Below are 20,043 nucleotides of genomic sequence, written 5' to 3'. Positions count from 1 at the left end.
TTAAATAAAGTTAGTTAACTCGATTTTATAGTTTAAGGCATGTGGATCTAAACCTTTTCTGTTTAACTTATTTCTGGTTATTCCATACTTCAGCCGCTTGTGTCATTGGTGATGTCAGGTGAAGCCGTGGGTTTGGGGTTTTGTGTATTTTTCCTTGTTCTCTCTGCCACTTCACGTATAAACATTGTCTTCCCCAGATGGACAAGGGCTGTGCTCCAGGCCAGGCGCACACGGGCATCCACCCAGCCAACACCGCCTCTTTGCTTTCTTGGTCTGATTTGCCAAGATTTGTCAAAGACCAAACGCCGGGTCTGCTGAGTTTTTTCGTTTTTTCCCTTCTTTTCTATTTCTTTATTTTATGCTTTTATCTTTGCTAATTCACCTCTTTTCGAAAAATTGAAGTCAAAGACTTTGTCTCTAATTCCCCAAACAGTTGTTCTTATTTAAATAGAAGGATTGCAGTATGTGTGTCGTTCTGCATCCTGACAAGTTTTCTTTAATTTGTACGTTCCTTTAGATATAAAAAAAAATCTGACTTTTGTTACTAGGCAAACAATATAGCGGTAAATAAATTAAAAGTGAAAACTTCCCCCCAACTCCCTCTAATTCCAATACCACATTGTCAATGTGAGACATTTGGGGTATACATTTTCAGCTTTCTGTGCTCACGTGAACACAGAGAGACAGAGATCTTTTTTATTTCTCAAACAGGAATATTTTAAGGTCACATCTGTAGATTTAACTCATTCTTTACAAATAGTTGCATAATATTCCATAGTTGAGTTGTATCATCATGTATTAAACAGTCACCCTGTTGGTGGAAAATCATATTATTTCCAGATCATTTGTTGTGTATTGTTTCGCAGTTTCCATGACACATAATGCCACGGTAGACATCCTTGTTTATGAATATCTCTGTGCTGACATGTTTCAATTAAAGCTAAGGTCCAAGGGGGTCTTGAAGAGACAAAGGATATTTGCAATTCAAATGTAAAAGACAAAAACAAAAAGACTAGTAGAAATACGGACAAATAATGTAAATGAGAAATCCATATAGAAGAGGAAACACTGATGGCCGGAGCACACATGAAAGGACCAGCAATAGTCATACAAGCGCAAAGGAAAACTACAGATGAGATCCATCACTCCTCCCGGGTCGGGGAGGAAGCAGGGGGCCATCAGTCATAGCCAGGAGCACAGCCCGCTCATCCCAGTTTGCACAGGATTCTTCCCGTTTCCCACTGAAAGTCCCGCACCCGGGAGACCCTTCAGACTTGAGCAGCCCCCACGGGTGGAGCGAGTTCAAGCTCTCTCCCCAGTGATCCGTCAAGAGCAAACAAGGGGTCCGCCGGTACCCGCCCCCCACCCAGGTTTCCGACTGCGTTTCTCTCCTGAGGCTTCTTCTGTTTTCCACCCCCGCAGCCCGGCCCCACCAGCACCACAACAAGTAACACTGGTGGCATGGGGGGGGTCTCTGAACCTTCCTTTAGTGGCGACGGTTTGGGGTCCGTATTTTAAAGTTCTGGTCCTCACTGCCTTTTGAAAAATAATATTTTCCCCACGCAAGCCTTCCCTTTCCACCTTTGTTTGGCGTGGGGTTTTGTAACAAGGGGGGGTTGAGTTTTATCAGGCACTCCATGGGTGTATGAAGAGAGGGTCCGTTATCTCTGAGGTTCTCCAGCAGCACCGGCTTCCTCTGGAGCGGATGCCCCGACGGGTACAGTTTGGAGGATGAACTTGTTTCCTCTGCCACAGCGGAGAAGCCCGAGCCTTCCTGTCTCCTGGCAGCTGAAGTCGGGCGAGTGGGACATCCGCTCCCCTCCCTCATTTCCAGACCTTCTCAGCATCTTGACCACATCGGAGGCCAGTTTCCTGAGCGAGGACCCAACCAGCATCCCCTCAGAGGAGGTGCCTTGCCCCGACCCCCGTGGCCTTCCACAGGTACGACTCAGCTCCGGTCTCTCAGGGCCTGTTGACATTGGATCTATGAGGACGAAGAAGGCTATGGCCACACGCCAGTCAGAGCCGAGCTGGAGGGTGTGGGAAGCAGGTGAGTAACGGGATTCCAGCCCAAACCCAAGTCAGGGCAGGCCTGGTAGGGATTTTGCCTCCGTCCTGCAATTGTCCCCTCGGTCACTGGACTCCCGGCAAGAGGAGGCTGGCGCGGGTTCCCCGAGGAGCAGGTGGACCCAGAGGTCACCAGCCCGCAGGACCCAGTCCATCGGGGGGACCGAAAGGCCCCGAGGTCGCTCTCCGGATCCATGAAACCCTCCGGTCCTGACCGTGCACAGTCCCAGCTCGGGTTCAGAGAAGGACAAGCGGCTCCGTCAGATCAGGGTCTGAGAGCAGCCTCCGTCCGGGCCACCTGCCCTCCTGACCACGTCACCGCGGCCCCCGGCTTCCACGCAGAGCCGAGACCCAGTCAGCGTCTGCCTGCAGCCACGCAGACTCGCCCGTGTCTTTCTGTGGACGCCACCAACACTAGGCAGCCCGGCTCTGTCGTGGGTCTGCGGGGACCCCGCTGGTACCACGTGGCAGGGAACCACGCCACCCGCACTCAGAAGACACCCTGCTGATGGGGCCAGAGAGAGGAGGCAGCTGAGCTGGGGGCCTCGGTGAGACCCTCGCCTTCCAGAAAGCGGGAGGTGAATTCAGTGAAGCCCCGGAGGGGACACCTCCGGACATGTCCAGGCTGCTCCAAAGTGCGGGGGGGGGGAGGTGGCTGTCCCCTACCTCACTGCCACTGAGCAAAGGACACAGCGACTGGTGGGCCTTCCAGACCACTGGGTGTGACCCAAGCCGCATTCGCTCTGCGACTGCGACCCAGTTACCAGGAGACCCAAGAGGCTCAGCCCTGAGTGAGACCAAGGTGGGGAAAGATCCCAGCGGCCCAGCAGCTCTGCTCTGGGCGTCATGTGTGCTCCAGATGCCGTGGGCCGATGGAGGGCCCACAAGGAGGCTCCAGAAAGCCACAGGGGAGCAAGGAACTCTTCTCTTTGTAAACAAAAAATAAAACCCCTGCTTTCTCCTGCATTTTGATGGGAAAATAAAGCCTTGGTCACGCGACACCAAGTGGCTAAGGGACTCCAAATGCCCACTGGGGCCTGGTCCCACCCAACAAACCTACTCCACCAGGGGGCGGGGGGCAGGCAGACCCAGTCTCGGAGGGAGCTCCCAATCGGGTAAGACCGTGACCCACGGGACCAGTGACCGCATCACTCCCCGGCCCCGGTCCCAGATGCTCTCTAGGATACGGCGTCGGTCGGGGTAATCCAAGCTCTGCCGTGCGTCAGACGAGGCCTGAAATCAAGGGAGGTATCTTCGTCTGTTTCTCCTCCAAATCAGACTCTGAGACACAGACTCACCAGGTCTTGGTTCAGGGAGAACACGGGGTGAGGGGGTGAGGCAGACACTGTGTGCGTGGCTGCAGGAGCCCCTGGGGACCGTCCCTGGGTCTGCCTCTCTACTCCTGCCCTTCATGTGTCCTTCATGGGCTCAGGTTACCCCTGGAAGGGAGTTAAACCACCACACTCCCCGGCTCCCACACTGGGGTCCGCAGGTGACCAGAGGTGGCCCAGAACTGAGCAGGTGGGAACTCGCAGCACCTGCTACAATCTGCTTGTTCAGGGCACAAATCAGGGGCAGTTACGAAGCTCGTGGGAGACAGCCCTCCCAGCAGAGGCTCGGGGACCTGGCTCCTTCCTCACATGTCCTGGCCTGGGGGAGTTTCTCACCTCCAATCACATAGGAGAAAGAGGCAGAGAAAGGGGAATGCCAAGGGGCGGGGCCGGAGGGGGCATCACTCCTGCCCACTCCCTTTCCCTGAGCCCCAGGCCCCACCTGACCTCAGGGGAGGCTGGGGTCGAGGAAAAGGGGCCCCGTGAGCACCTAGAAGGTCTCGCCCCGGCAGGTGTTTGGGGAGGATAAAAACTGCAGCAGAAGTGCACGTGGCTCTGCAGAATCGGGGGCATGGAGGCTCCGGCTGGGTGGTTTCTGAGACGACGCTGCCTGTCGTGCACACGGAACTCAAATGATGAGCCCACAGCAACAGAGTTCCATTTTCTCTGGTGTCCCGGGCTTTAAAGGGACGCAGAGCCAAAGTTTTGTCCCCAAAGGGAAGGCCGAGTGGCAGCTCCCCGAAAGCAGCTGCCCTCGGTGCCCCGCAGCTCTCTGTGGCGTTGGCCCCTCCGGGACTCAGACATCTCTGCTGCGTGGGCGCGGGCGCTCACTGCTCTTCCCTCGGCTCCTGGAAGGGGCTCCATCCCCGCCGGCCACTCCATGCTTTCTGTCGGGCAACAGTGCCATCTGGTGGCCATCTCTGCACATTCCACCAGTCCCCTTCCTGGTCAGAAAAGAACATCTCAGAACCCAAGATTCAGGCACAGAGTGATTTTTCTTTTCTTTTTTCTTTTTTTTTTTAACATCTTTATTGGAGTATAATTGCTTTACAATGGTGTGTTAGTTTCTGCTTTATAACAAAGTGGATCAGTTATACATATACACATGTTCCCATATCTCCTCCCTCTCGCGTCTCCCTCCCTCCCACCCTCCCTATCCCACCCCTCTGGGTGGTCACAAAGCACCGAGCTGATCTCCCTGTGCTATGCGGCTGCTTCCCACTAGCCATCTACCTCACGTTTGGTAGTGTATATTACTCGACCAAATACAGAAGCTTTTACTGAATTCAACAGGAAAGAGTTAAAGCTCCTAAAAGCTCTCTTGCAAAAGCAGCCAGGGGTGTCTATCATCACAACAGCCTCATCCAGAACATCCGCCATGGGGTGGATGAACTTGATCTTGGCGCGTCTGCCCAGGACGTCGGGGGGGAGGGGGGCGCCCGCAAAGATCTGCTCTTGTATCTTCTGAATGCTTCCCACTTTTGAAACCGTGGGACCATTTATGGTGAGAGGGGCAAACCAGTTCTAGCAACCACCTGGTTCATCACAGGTGATATCATACAATGTCAAAGTCCTGGAACCATGAAGACAGTCCTCCAGTGTTCAGGAGAAGAGAGCAGGCCATTTCAAGAGCATCTTGTATGCCTATTACAATGGTTAATTTTGCGTGTCAACTCGGCTGGGCCTTGCTGCCCAGCTGTTTAGTTAAACACCAGTCTAGATATTTCCTTGAAGGTATTTTTAGATGAGATTAACATTTAAATCAGAAGACTTGGAGTAAAGCAGGTCACCTGCCATTTGGTGAGCCTCACCCAATCAGTTGAAGGCTTTAAGCGCAAAGATTGAGGTTTCCCAGAAAAGGAAGATTTCAAACTCAAGACTGCAACACAGGGAGCCTGCTTGGGTTTCCTGCCGTCCACCTGCCCACGGAGTGCAGATGTGCCCCCGTCCCAACTGCATGGACCAATTCCTTAGACTAAATCTTACAGAGAGAGAAAACCAATAGGATATATACACACCCTATTGGTGCGTTTCTCTGGAGAACTCTGATTGATACACATGCAACCCAGGAAACAACGGTAAAAAGCCCACTGCCGACTAGAGCGGGGCTTGGCCGGCGCCAGGAGTGGGTGTAAGGAGTTCCATGCCCCTCTCATGTCCTTGGTCTGGTGAGGCTGGAAGGTCTGTGGGACTTGGAAATGCTCCTTAATCCACAGGCTCATTCAATCGGCAACTCACCAATCTATCCACATACGGTCATTGAGCACCACTGAATGCCCCCACCTGACCCCCCAGTGGCCAACGGTAACTCTATAATTTTTTTTTTTTTTTTTTTTGCCATACACAGGCCTCTCACTGTTGTGGCCTCTCCCATTGCGGAGCACAGGCTCCGGACGCGCAGGCTCAGCGGCCATGGCTCACGGGCCCAGCCGCTCCGCGGCATGTGGGATCCTCCCGGACCGGGGCACGAACCCGTGTCCCCTGCATCGGCAGGCGGACCCTCAACCACTGTGCCACCAGGGAAGCCCTAATAGCATTTCTGTTTCAGAGTGGAGCTCTGGAGTCAGATCTTGACTATTAAGCAAATAGTGTTTTTTGGTTTTTGGTTTTTGTTTTTGCAGTACGCGGGCCTCTCACTGTTGTGGCCCCTCCCGTTGCGGAGCACAGGCTCCGGACGCGCAGGCTCAGCGGCCATGCCTCACGGGCCCAGCCGCTCCGCGGCATGTGGGATCTTCCCGGACCGGGGCACGAACCCGTGTCCCCTGCATCGGCAGGCGGACCCTCAACCACTGCGCCACCAGGGAAGCCCTATAATTTTTTAACTTTGTGATTTGGGTGATTTTTCTGAACTATGAGCTCTCTGCTGGCAAAACCAGAAAGCCCGTCGTTTTTCCTGACCCAGTGTCACCTAGGAGACCCTCAGTGAACCACATACTTCGATCTACTTCCTCAGAAAACAAGAGGTGCATGAGCAGACAGCGGGAGACAGCGGGGAGACAAGCTCATCTCGAAACCGGTGCGTCTTATTAGAAAAGAGCTTCACGCCAATGGTATTTCCTGTCTTTCTGTCACCACCTGGAATTCTGCTGATCATTTAAATGTTAAGACAGTCTTGAGGTCTTATTATTATTACTGAAAGGTATCACGTGCAATGCTTTCTTCTTGACTCTCTGGCCTGATAATTCCTCCACTGTCCCTGGGAATCTGAAGGCGGAAGGAGCCTTAGCCCAGACCCTCGTCCCTAAGGGCACGACTGCCCTAAGCGGGGTCCAGCCCAAGGAGAGACACGTTTTCATCCCTTTTCCCGCCTGGGTCTGCAGATGGTGGGAGGTGGGCGAGGTCACAGATGATGAGGCAGAAAGTGTGGGATAAGTGTTCCTCCCTGGAGTGAGGGCAGCAGCTCAGGGCTAGCCCCACAGCCGCCCACACATTTCTGGGGACAGCAAGCATGGCCCTGGTGGGTTTGGTCACAACTGTAAACCATGGATATCGCCTGGTACATGGGAAATCACATCCCAGCCCTGCCCAGGTCCTCTGGCTGCAGCCCCAAACGGACGCAGCTGCTGTTTCCCCCCAAAAGGAACTTTCTTCCGTCCCGTTCTTGGTCCACGAGGAGCCGCCACCCTGGGCATCTCATCCGCCAGACGGCGCAGGGGTGCCTGAGCGCCGGTCCCTGCAGACGCCGGCGGCTGTTTGCACCAGGCCTGTGAGGTCGGGCTGGAAGGCTGCTGAGGGCGGTCAGACATCCCATAATCGCAGCACAATTGCAGAAGGACTCCGGCCCCGATCATCACCGGGAACTCTGAGTTATTGAATGAGGTGTGGGTTTGCCCTCATTTTCCATGTTTCTGCGTTACTTGGGATTGGAAAACTCAAGCGATGTGTGTTTTTCTATCGTTGTAAAGGCAGCCAGGATCTCAGGCTAAAAGAGGGTCGTCTGTGGTGCTTTCACACTCAGAAATGAACGATTCCCAAACGTCACCCACTCCTAGCAGAACCGTGTCTCCCACTGCGGACGTGACTGTTTCTCTGAGACCAAGGGCACGCTGTCCCGCCAGGCTGCGCACGCAGCCACCCCCGCTGCGTTCCCAGGGAATGCTTTCTTCCGCGGCCCGCAGACAGCGCCTCTCTGGACAGCCGGCCTTATCTTCAAGCAGCAGCTGTAGGAGAGATTAGTTCTTAAGATGAGCTGGATTTGAAATATTTTCACCAAAGACAGAAATGTTTGAAGATACGAAGTTCCCAAAGTCAGTTTATCGAAAGGTATTTGGGCCTTTACAGATCAGGGCTGATGGCCGCTGAAATGCGTCTGCTGGGAACATTCCTCGGGGCTTTACAGCCTCTGGGCAGATCCGAGGCCCCTGGGGGGGCTGCTGCGGGGGGGGGGGGTTCAGGAGGATGAACTGGTTGCCTTTCCAAATCCCTGCTCTGGTCTCATGGTGGGAAATGCGTAAGAAGAAACATTAAGAAAAACACAGCTTGAAACCCATCCCCTACCTTAAAGAAAATTATATGAAATGATGATTCTTTTGTACAAGAGAGATATCACCATCAACACACTCACTGAATTTCCATTCTTTACACACACACAAATACACACCACTATTGCAGGCTCTCATTTGCCAACACTGAAATATTGCTTCAAAATCAATAGTCTTTGTGATTAATGAAAAACACCCACTGTCTCGGACTACGCTTGACTAATTGTCTATCTCGCTCAACATCACGTCAATCCGATTTTCATATTTTAATGTCAGCTCCCATCATTTTGATGTGATGAGTAGATATGTAATATTTAAAACTCCCCGTGGATTCTATGAAATGCAAACTTTTAAGGGGACTTGTGACAGAGGAAGGCAGAACTAAGAGCAAGTTGAAATCATGCCTCCCCCCCCACACCCCATTCTTCGGCCCATGTAGTCCATCACTTTCGCCTCCAGAACGCCAAGAGTTAAACAGTAGAGAAATGTTGTTTGTTCCCAAATAGCCCATTAAGTTCCCTGAAGAACGTTCCCATCCCACGGTCCTGGGTTACTTATGGCCATTACTTGTTGTAGATAAGTTTGCTTTCAGCCTGGAAACCTTGCAAATAAGCAGAGATAAGACTGTAAAGTAAAAATAACTGCTAAGGACTTGAGGATTTGCAGGCGCCTTGTGATCCAGCCTGCGTGAGCAAGCAGAAGAACGAAGCAATGCTGCGCTTCCTTGAAGGCCAGGTGGCTCCAGGAAGTCTGCAATCTGCCTTCACCCTCTAATCTCAGATCCTCCTGCTTCCCCTTTCCCCTTCACACAAAAGAAGCCCGAATTCTACCCCGAATTCAGGTGGTTCTTTAGGACATTAGTCCGCCATCTTCTCGGTCTGCTGGCTTCCGAATAAAGTCACCATTCCTTCCCCAAGACCCTGTCTCTCAACTCACTGGCCTGTCGTGCGGTCAGTGGTACGAGCTTGGACTCAGTAACAGAAGGGCACTGGGGAAAAAGCCATTGACAGACAGTGAACACTTATAGTTTCGCTTAAAAATGCACCCTTCATTTTTCTTTTGAATTTTATTTTATTTATTATTTTATACAGCAGGTTCTTATTAGTTAATGATTTTATACACATTAGTGTATACATGTCAATCCCAATCTCCCAATTCATCCCACCACCACCACCCCCAGCACTTTCCCCCCTTGGTGTCCATATGTTTGTTCTCTACATCTGTGTCTCTGTTTCTGCCCTGCAAACCGGTTCATCTGTACCATTTTTTCCAGGTTCCACATATAGAAAAATGCACACTTCTAATAATGTGAGTCCACAACCAATAGAATCACACTGCTTCCTGTATGGGGTAAGACCTCATTTTCCCAATTCCTCCCTCCTGTGTCTGTTGCCATGGTGATCAACATCCCACATCCACGTGCGCTCTAAGCATCCAACTCATCATGATCATTAGTGTTTTCAACAGTCCATGATCTAGTAGAACAATGAAAAATAAGGAAAATACATTTTGCCTTCCTTTTTTTTCCCATTTCTGACACTTTTCCTTTGTCACACGGCTTTTGGGTGCTCTGTTCATTTCTTTTCACTCTTTCTTCTCTTTGCATTTCAGTGTATGTATTTCTCTGGCCCTATCTTTAAGTTCAGATTCTTTCCTCAGCTCTGTCAAGTCTCCTGATGAGCCCTTTTGGAGGCACAAAGTTCTGTTACTGTGTTTTCAATTTCTAGCATTTCAATTTTATTCTTTCTTATAATTTCAATCTTTCTGCTGAAATTGCCAGTGTGATTAAAAGGCCCCCACGTGTCTCCTCTCATAGAAAGCCTTCAGACCCAAACACCATCCTGGCCCATGTCACCAGAGGTGAGTGGCACCTTTCTTTGGACAAGCATAAGTAGAGATGGACTTATAAGGATGTACTCTTTGGAGGCTGACCCGCTCAACATTTAGGTCTGTGTTGTCACATGTGGCAGTTCATCTTTTCCTTGTCGCCAAGGGTTCCACTGGACAAATACACAATTTACTTATCTGCTTTGTAGTTTATGGACATTTGAAATGTTTCCAGTTCTGGGCTGTTTGGGATAAAGCGCCTTTGAAGATTTTTGTATCTGCCTTTTTGGTTAACATCACCATTCACTTCTGTTGGGTGTAAAATAATCAGGGGGATTTGCTGGGTCGTGAGGAAATAGTTTTTGAAAATGATTGAGCCAAGTTTTGCTTCTTCAACAGCGTGTGAAAGTTCCAGCTGACCTCACAGCCTGGCCATCATTTAGTACTTTGTCATTTTCATTTTAGCTGCTCTTACACGTGTATAGTGGTATCGTATTGTGACTATAATTTTGTATTTTTCTGCTGCCTGAGAATCTGAGCAGCTTTCTCTATGCTTATTAGCCATTTGGCTGTCCCTTTTGTGAGGTGTCTGTTAAAATCTTCTGTGCATTTTTTCCATTGGATTATTTGTGTCTTTAAAATTATTCACAGAGGTTATTATTATTATATTTAAATTACTCATAGTAGCCTGCTACTAGTTCTTTGACAAATACGTCCCTTTTCAACATCTTCTCCAGCCCTTCTGGTTGCCTTTCCATTTTCTTAACGGTTTCTTTTTAATGAGAGATTTCTTAAATTTTAGATATCCCAAACTATTGTATTTTTACCCTTTAAGAGAACATGGATCTTCGTAAAGTTGTCCTCCTAGGTTTCCTATAAAAGTGTTATTATTTTAAAAAATCTTTCACATTTAGAAATGCAATGTATCTGAAACTGACCTTTGTGTATGGTGTGAGGTAAGATAGTCTATTTATCTCAAACCATTTATCAAGAAAATGACCCTTTCCATGTTGCACTAAAGCAACCTTGGTTATAATCACCTTGGTTGTAAATAAGGTTATCGTATAAGACGTGGGACCATTTCTGGACTCTCTGTAAGTGTGCTGTGCAGTGCGGTGGCCGTTAGCCACATATGGCTGTTTAAAATGATTAGTAATTATAAAGAAACAAAATGAAACATTCGGTTCTTCAGTCTCTTCGGTCACTATTCAAAGACCCAACAGCCAATGGTGGGCGAGCGTGCACCCCATCGGGCAGAGCACAGGTGTAGAATAAGGCCGACACGGCACAGAGGCTCCTGTGGACGGGGCGGTGTGCTGCTCCATCATTCAGGCCCCTCCACCCCCTCCACCCACCCCCACCCCCCGACTTTCTTCAATCCGTTTCTCTTAAACTCTACCTTCACACTAACTTTGGATGTCTGGCAAGTAAATCCTCCAGCTTTGATCCTCAAGATGGCCTGAGTTCCTCTCGGCCCTTCGAATCTCCATATACATTTTATTTTATTTTTATCTTTTAAAGATTTTTGGGGGGATGTGGACCATTTTTTTAAAAGTCTTTATTGAATTTGTTACAGTACTGCTTCTGTTCTATGTTTTTGGTTTTTTGGCTGTGAGGCATGTGGGATCTCAGCTCCCTGACCAGGGATCGATCTCGCACCTCCTGCATTGGAAGGTGAAGTCTTAACCACTGGACCACCAGGGAAGTCCCTCCATATACACTTCACCGTCAGCTTATCAATTTAAACAAAGTGAGCCTCTGGGATTCTGATATGGGTGACGTTGATTCTACATATAAACCTTGGAAGAACTGACATCTTTATAATGTTGGCTTTTCAAATCTACGAACATAATACTTGGCTTTATTTACCTACATCTTCTTTAACTTCCCTCAAAAATATGTCACGGGCTTCCCTGGTGGTACAGTGGTTGGGAGTCTGCCTGCAAATGCAGGGGACACGGGTTCGCCCCCTGGTCCGGGAAGATCCCACATGCCGCGGAGCAACTGGGCCCGTGAGCCACAATTACTGAGCCTGCGCGTCTGGAACCTGTGCTCCGCAACAAGAGAGGCCGCGATAGTGAGAGGCCCGCGCACCGCGATGAAGAGTGGCCCCCGCTCGCCACAACTAGAGAAAGCCCTCACACAGAAACGAAGACCCAACACAGCCATTAATTAATTAATTAATTAAAAATTTAAAAAAATAAAAATTAAAAAAAGTTATAGGAGCCTTTTATAAAACAAAAAAATGTCGCAATTTTCATTAGTTCTTTCTTTCGTTTTATACCTAGGTCATTATTTTCTTAAATTCCCTTGTTAATGATATATTCTAAATTTCATCTTTTATGTTATTGTAGCTTGTTAGCAAAACACGATTACTTTTTATATTGATCTTGTATCCATCTATCTTGCTATATTAACTGATTGATTATAATAGATTTCTTTGAACCTCATACATTCAAAAATCATGTTATTCACGAATTACAGCAATTTTATTTTCTCCTTTCCAATATTTACTGTTATTGGTTATTTCTTTTTCTTGCCTTATTGAACAGACTGGGTTCCCCAAGTCAGTGTTTAATTGACCTAGAGATCAGATGCAACCAGGTTTTGTTCATGATTTTAGGGTATAATGTTTAGTATTTCAGGATTTAGGTGTTTTTTCATACTTTTATTTCTTTATCCTGTAGCATATATTTGTTAGAATTTAGTTTAGTGTTTGCTGTAAGTTTTATAGATTTAAAAAATCAGATAGGAATGTTTACTTCTAGTCACAGTTTGCTAAAATTTTTATTATGCTGTGGTTCTCAACTGAGGACATTTGGCAAAATCTGGAGACATTTGCGGTTGTCATGACTTAAGGTGTGTGGTGCTGCTGGCCTCTCATGGGTAGAAGACGAGGATGTTTCTAAATATCATCCAATGCACAGGACAGTCCCCACAACAGAGAATTCTCTACCCCAGATGCCAGCAGCCTGAGACTGAGAGATCCTGTTGTTAGGATCGCTGTGGAATCTCGTCAAATGTCTTTCTGCATCAAAAGAGACGATCAAATGGATCTTCCTCTTTTTTTCTGTTTTGTAATGAATTATATTGATTGTTTTTGAATGTTAAACCACCCTTGCAAACCTGGAATCAATTCCACTTGATCATAATATATTATCTCTTAAAATGTTGTTACATTTAATTAACATGTATTTTGTTAAATAGTTTTGCATCTATGTTCATGACAGAGCTTGGTTTTACATTTTTCTTTCCTGTAATGGCCTTGAAGGTTTGGGGTATCAGAGTTATGCTAACCTCATAAAAAGTTCAAAAATCTTCCACTTTGTTTATCTCCAGAAAAATGTATGTAAAATTAGTACTCTTCATTTTTGTTTTTGGAATTCACTGATGAAGCCATCTGGGTGTGGGGTTTTCTTTGTGGGAAGGCTTTAGTAATGGATTCAATTTACTTAGCAGACATAGAATGATTCAGATTTTCTATTTCTTCTTCATTGACTCTGTAGAAATTTAGATTTCAAGGAGTTTATCCATTTATAGACATTGTCAAATCCTTTTATAATCTTTCTGATGTTTGTGGGGTCTGAAACGATGTCACCCTTTTCTTTCCCCGTGTTGGAAATTTGTGTTTCTTTTCTCTTGATTACACTACAACTCTTTGTTTCCCCAATGCACGGTTGGCCTGGTGAGAAAAGAAAGGTGATCATCACGAATTCTGACTCCACCACCTCCCTCCCGGTTCTCTGGGCTCCAACCTGAGGAGGAGAGAGGCAGTGGGATGACAGAAACATGGCATCCCCAGATGACAGGCCCAGCAAGAGGGCAGGGGGTGCTGGCTTACCTGGGCCCTGGTGAGGCTAAACGTGGGCATTTATGTGAGAAGAAAGAAAAATGAGGCACACAGGTGGTTCACACTGCTGACAGCTGTGCAGGCTGTGGGGCTCACACCCGGGTCTTGGCTGTGACGCCCCAGGTCAGGGGAGAGAGGAGAACACAGGTGGAACGCACACTCTCATCACGGCTCTGAGAAAACAATGACCCTAAGGTGCATTTGGTCGCAGGCTGTCCTTTACATTCTCATAAGTGTCTCTTGTATCTATTAAAGAAGTGTGAACAGCAGAGAATCTGTATCTAGTGCTTTTCAAAGCAAGGGAACAGAAAGTCCTGCTTTTCTCACAAGCCCAGAGACACACACACACGATCTACAAGACAACAATTTACATTCCTTCTTTCTTCCCAGAATTTACTGATATCTCTCAGTCCAGGAAGGAGACTCAAGAAGAGGCAGCTGTGCATCTGTTTGATTCAAGAAGCTCTCATGGGGCCCGAGTGAGGGCTCACGAGGAGGCGGGGGGTGCGGGGGCAGGAGAAACACTGGGGGTCGGACGGAGAGCCCCCAGCCCGGGCAGGACACCCCCTTCCCCAGCTCAGCCCCACCCGGTCCCCAGGCTCTGATGGCAGAGCCCTGACCTCCTTGGTATAAGCTGTGCTCGTCCACACAGCCTTCCTCCCTCCAGGGACGACGCTGAGAGTAGATTCTAGACGCGGGGATGTGTGTGTTCACAGAAGCGCGTGAACTGTATGTGCACGAGTGTTTATATCATGTTAAGGAATTACCCCATTGCTGTTTCCCTGTTGCGCATCAAGCATTGGTGACTTTGATCAATGCCTTCTCAGGACTGTGGGCATAGCTGATGGGCTTCCCCTTCTATCCACGCAGTGGAGTGTTCTCATGCGTTTATCAATATTAAGCACGTTTACATTCTTGATACACATCCTCTATTGCCAGGACGTGTCACTGTGTAAACGCGACGTTGGATTTGCTTTGCCAGTACTTTCGTTCAGCAAACTGGGCCCGTTTCTGTTACGTGGGAGAGGCTGCAATTCTGTGACTGTCCCGCTGTTGCCAGGTCTTCACATCTGTGTGATGGTGAACCCAGAATGAGGTCTTGACACACAGAGACCCGGAGGCATCCTGAGAAGGGGCAGCTCTCAGGGTCTGTGTGGCTCCAGGGGCCTCTGTGGGCCAGTCTGGGTTGTGAATGAGGTGGGGGCAGAGCAGGAAGGTCTGGGGGAAGGTGTGGGCAAAGAGCTGGAAGGAGGGCCCAGTGGGTGAGGAGGGGTTCGGGGTCCTCTCCATCCTGACGATGTGTCTCAGAAGCTTGGGCCCAGAGGCAATGAAGTCCCTGAGTGAAATCATGGGGAGGGGGAGAGAAAGAGCCTGCGACAGCGGGCTGGGCGTCGGCACAGGCCAGCTGAGGGCCAGAGTCTCAGATCTAGCAACGGCAGCAAACGGGGACGCAGCAGCTGGAGCCGGGTCACGCCACGATGACTGTTTACGGTGCTTCCTGGGATGTGCTTATCTGTTTGCTGGGCTCCAGGTTTTCGCTGACCCAACCCAACACTTAGAAACTTTTCTCAGTTTTCTAAATGTTGCCACTTCCCTATTGCATCTGGACCTTATAATTATCCTGGTCACCGGCTCCGCAGGTGACAGGCGAGAGGAGGGGTTTCCTGCAGGATCACCGGCCCCAACCAAGACGCCTTCCCTCGAATGGGCCACAGCCTCTGAAATATGGTTAACAACACACTTTTAATTTTGACTGGGGTATAGATGACTCACAGTGCTGTGTTAGTTTCAGGTGTACATCAGAGTGAATCAGTTATACGTACACATGTAACAGCACCTTTTTATATTACTTCTGACGCTTAAAATACAGGATGATCGTGCAAAAAAAGAAACTCAGGAAATATAAGAAAGACGTTAACGTAACCAACAATCCCAGCACCCAATGGTAACATTTGGATCAACGTCTCCCCACCTTATCTTGCCACCTCTACAGCTATATTTCCTTTTCAGCTGTGATCTCCATGTAAGCATAGTTCTTTTTGACTGACTTTTTATCCATGTCATTAAAGAAGCTTACTTGAGAAGGATATTTTATATTCATACCCCATCTTAACACACCTGAGAGCGCTTGTTAATTCGGCCTTTCGGCCTCTCCAGGACATCGGTTTGCTCATAATTCTTGGTGACTATATGGACAGCCTCACGACAGTGTTACCATTTATTTTTAAAATCTCCGTGAATTTCACAGATGGAAAAGGGCATCTCATTTATTGCTTTAATTTCTTTTTAGTGAGGGTGATTTTCTTTCTTTACATTTTATTGTCTTTGAATTCTCTTTGTTGCTTTAGAAAGTTATTTCTGTATGGAGGACATAAACTCCTCGTGCTCAAACAATGTGGTTTGCTTTCCACTTCTGTCTATGTTCTCATTTAGTTTATGATGCTTTTTTCTTTTTTTTTTTTTTTTGTGGTACACGGGCCCCTCACTGCTGTGGCCTCTCCCGTTTCGGAGCACAGGCTCCGGACGCGCAGGCTCAGAGGCCATGGCTCATGGGCCCAGCCGCTCCGCGGCATGTGGGATCTTCCCGGACCGGGGCACGAACCCGCGTCCCCTGCATCGGCAGGCGGACTCTCAACCACTGCGCCACCAGGGAAGCCCAGGTTTATGATGCTTTTAAAGTCATTTTCACTTTTACTTGACTGGCCAGCACACTTAGATGGCATGAGGATGAGGATGTGAGAAGTAAAAGCCGGGTACCGTTGGGGAGAAGTGAGGCGGGGTGTCATTTCAGTTAATCCGCGTTACCAGTGGGGGTGGAGAGGTGGATGGTGGCAGAAATTCAGAGGACCCGTATGTGGGCCCCGCACGTGGCCCCAGCAAAACTCCCTGCATCTGAAGCCTGGGCAGCCCCAGGACGACAGTTTACACCTTCCCACCAGCTGGGACCAAGTCCTAAGAACTAGGAGGTGCAAGCAGGCCTGGGAGCTCACAAGCTCCCCTCCCCAAGCCGTGCCCCAGGGCCACACCAACTGGACAGGACAGTGGGCGACCAGCCACCCAGTGGGAGCTTGCAGCCTTGCCCGCAGACACTGGGGAGAGGACACGAGAGATTTCTCATTTTGTTTCAACATGAATAGAGGGTGTACACAGGGCTGCCCAAACCTGAGAAAGGTAAAGAGATGTCCTGATAATTACACCCAAAAAATGTAGAAAAAAGGAGAGGGAAGGAGAGAAGGGAGGGAGGGAGGGAAGGAAAGGAAGGAAAAGACAAATAAATAAATCTAAGTTAAAACATAATCCGGATGGACTTCCCTGGTGGCGCAGTGGTTAAGAATCCGCCTGCCAATGCAGGGGACACAGGTTCAAGCCCTGGTCCGGGAAGATCCCACATGCCACGGAGCTACTAAACCCCTGGGCTACAACCACTGAGCCTGTGCGCCTAGAGCCCGTGCTCCGCAGCAAGAGAAGACACCGCAGTGAGAAGCCTGCACACCTCAACTAAGAGTAGCCCCCACTCGCTGCCACTAGAGAAAGCCCATGCGCAGCAACGAAGACCCAACACAGAGGAAAACAAACAAACAAACAAGGAAACATAACCTGGGAAACAAAAGTGCATTTCCTCTAAATGGTTGAGTTACGCAGCAAATCAAAATATGGCAGAATCATTTGAATAGGACTCATGGAAGAAATGATAAAACTATAGAAAAGTTTGAAAAGGGACACGTGGAGACCCGTAGACGAAAACTGACCATCAGAGATCATTATAGATAAAATCAGTGAAACAGAAAAGCACAGAGCACGACAGAGATGACTAGAAATTGAATAGCCATCATTGAAAAAAAAAACACTTGAGAGGTTCACAGCGTAGGTGAAAATGCAGAGCTACTAGTCACCAGAGAGAGGCTAACGGATGGGGGTGGGGGGCGCAGAGAGGACCCAGCCTTAGTGCGGGCAGTAAAGACCTCAGTAAGAGGAACTGAAAGGTGTCCTTTCCTTCTTTCTTTTTTTAACATCTTTATTGGAGTATAATTGCTTTACAATGGTGGGTTAGTTTCTGCTGTATAACAAAGTGAATCAGCTATACATATACATATATCCCCATATCTCCTCCCTCTTGCGTCTCCCTCCCTCCCACCCTCCCTATCCCACCCCTCCGGGTGGTCACAAAGCACCGAGCTGCTCTCCCTGTGCTATGCGGCTGCTTCCCACTAGCTATCTATCTTACGTTTGGTAGTGTATATATGTCCATGCCACTGTCTCACTTTGTCCCAGCTTACCCTTCCGCCTCCCTGTGTCCTCAAGTCCATCCTCTACGTCTGCATCTTTATTCCTGTCTTGCCCCTAGGTTCTTCATAACCTTTTTAGATTCCATATATATGTGTTAGCATATGGTATTTACTTTTCTCTTTCTGACTTCGTTCACTCTATATGACGGACTCTAGGTCCATCCACCTCACTACAAATAACTCAATTTCGTTTCTTTTTACGACTGAGTAATATTCCATCGTATATATGTGTCCATGTGTCAATATATATCTTATTTATCCATTTGTCTGTCAATGAACACTTAGGTTGCTTCCATGTCCGGGCTATTGTAAACAGAGCTGCAATGACCATTGTGGTACATGACTCTTTTTGAATTATGGTTTTCTCAGGGTATATGCCCAGTAGTGGGATTGCTGGGTTGTATGGTAATTCTATTTTTAGTTTTTTAAGGAACCTCCATACTGTTCTCCATAGTGGCTGTGTCAATTTACATTCCCACCAACAGTGCAAGAGAGTTCCCTTTTCTCTATACCCTTTCCAGCATGAAATGTATTTTTAAATGTAAGAAACTGTCCATGACCTGAAGGAAAGTCTGCAAGCTGAGCCCCAAAGAGTATCACACGTTCCCCAGCGGACAAAGGATCCAAAATGCTCAAGACTGAGATGTACACTGACTACGTTGCAGAATTCCACGGTTTCAAAAAATGTTGAAAAACAACAATTTCCCGGTCCCCAAGCCATGGGCTCGGGAGGGTATGGACATCTGGCCGACTTCAGACCTCCTTTGAAAACATCCTAAACCCAAAGATACATTAGCAATATCTTCAAAAACCTGGTGAAAACAAAGTCTGACCCAAGAAGAGTACATGTGGACACAACATCGTGCAAGTAAAAGAAAACAGACAAACAGTCCCAAACAGGACAGAAGTCCAGAACTACAGCACGCCGGGCTCCTTGACAAAACGATAACAAGGTCCCTCCCATCAGGACTGACTCACATCAAAGAAGAGTGATAGGAGACGCACTGGTGGGAACCCAGTAAGACGGGGATTAATATTGAGTAATTCACAAATGATGATCACAGCAGAGACCATCAACAGAGGCCTTGGGTGGAAAGCTGCAAACTGGGCAATCTTCTTCCCCCCAAACTAATTCCTCTTGTATCTTCCAAGGGAGCGAGGAGATTAGCCATGAAAGCTGGAATCACAAAATTGCTTTTGAAAATTGTTCCTCTTTACTTGGTCTACATTATTCCCATCCTGTCTCCCTGTTAAGGAGGGGCCGGACCCCCTCCTGATTTTCCCTTCTTCCCCAAGAAAGAACCCACACTGATGCACTTCAAAGATACCCATGCCTGCGTGTATGTCCTGGAAACACACGGTGTGGCTTTTGATGTTTTTGTTTTAGATTCACATGCATGTTGTGCTAAAGATTTTATTTCATTCCTTTCACTTGCCGAATATTATATTGTGAAAATTCAGCCACGCTTCTTTGTATAAACCCAGTTCATCTTCCCGCTGGTCTGTAGTTTGCCGGCCTAAGCCTGTACCCCCCTCACTGACTCTTGGTTGTGGACTCCGGCAGTGACCCCACTTGCCTCTCCAGGAGCCGGGGCCCTCAGAGCATCCTGCTGCGTGGTCGTGGCTCTGAGTGCCTGCCCAGGACGGCCGTGTTTCCATCACCTGTAAAAGGGGGCTTGGAGCCACTACCCGTCTCGGGATCTGTTGTGAGCATCAATGAGGCACTTCAAAAGGACACTTAGAGCATCCCTGACACATAAGAAGTGTCACCTGTATGACCCGCCAGCATTATTGTCCTGGATTTGTAAGGCTCTGGGGTGCCGTGTCCCCACTGTCTCTGGCCTCCGCGCCTGCCCCGCCCTGACCCAGCCCTGCCTCTCAGGGCCCAGGCTCCACATCTGGGGGACTGATTCTCCTTCCATTGTGATCCCTGGGATTTCATGCTTCCATATCATTTCAGAATTGCTTGCTCAGCTCCTCACAGAGCCTTCTGGGAGTTGTTAGAATTGGCTGTGTAGGTCAGTTTGGAGAGAAGGGCATCCTTCTGTCCATCACCACGTTGTACCAGTGCAGGTGTTCACAATGGCCGGTAGTTTAGTAGAGGACAAGCCTCGCTGGGGGCGATCCTGGTAGCTGACACTTGTTCTGCATGGGGTGTTCACCGCAAGCGCAGCCCTGTCCTGAACATTCTCCCTTGTCAG

This window comes from Globicephala melas, chromosome 8 (assembly GCF_963455315.2).
Source record: "Globicephala melas chromosome 8, mGloMel1.2, whole genome shotgun sequence".
In the NCBI taxonomy this organism is placed as follows: Eukaryota; Metazoa; Chordata; class Mammalia; order Artiodactyla; family Delphinidae; genus Globicephala; species Globicephala melas.
Note: the sequence above shows the minus strand (reverse complement) of the source record.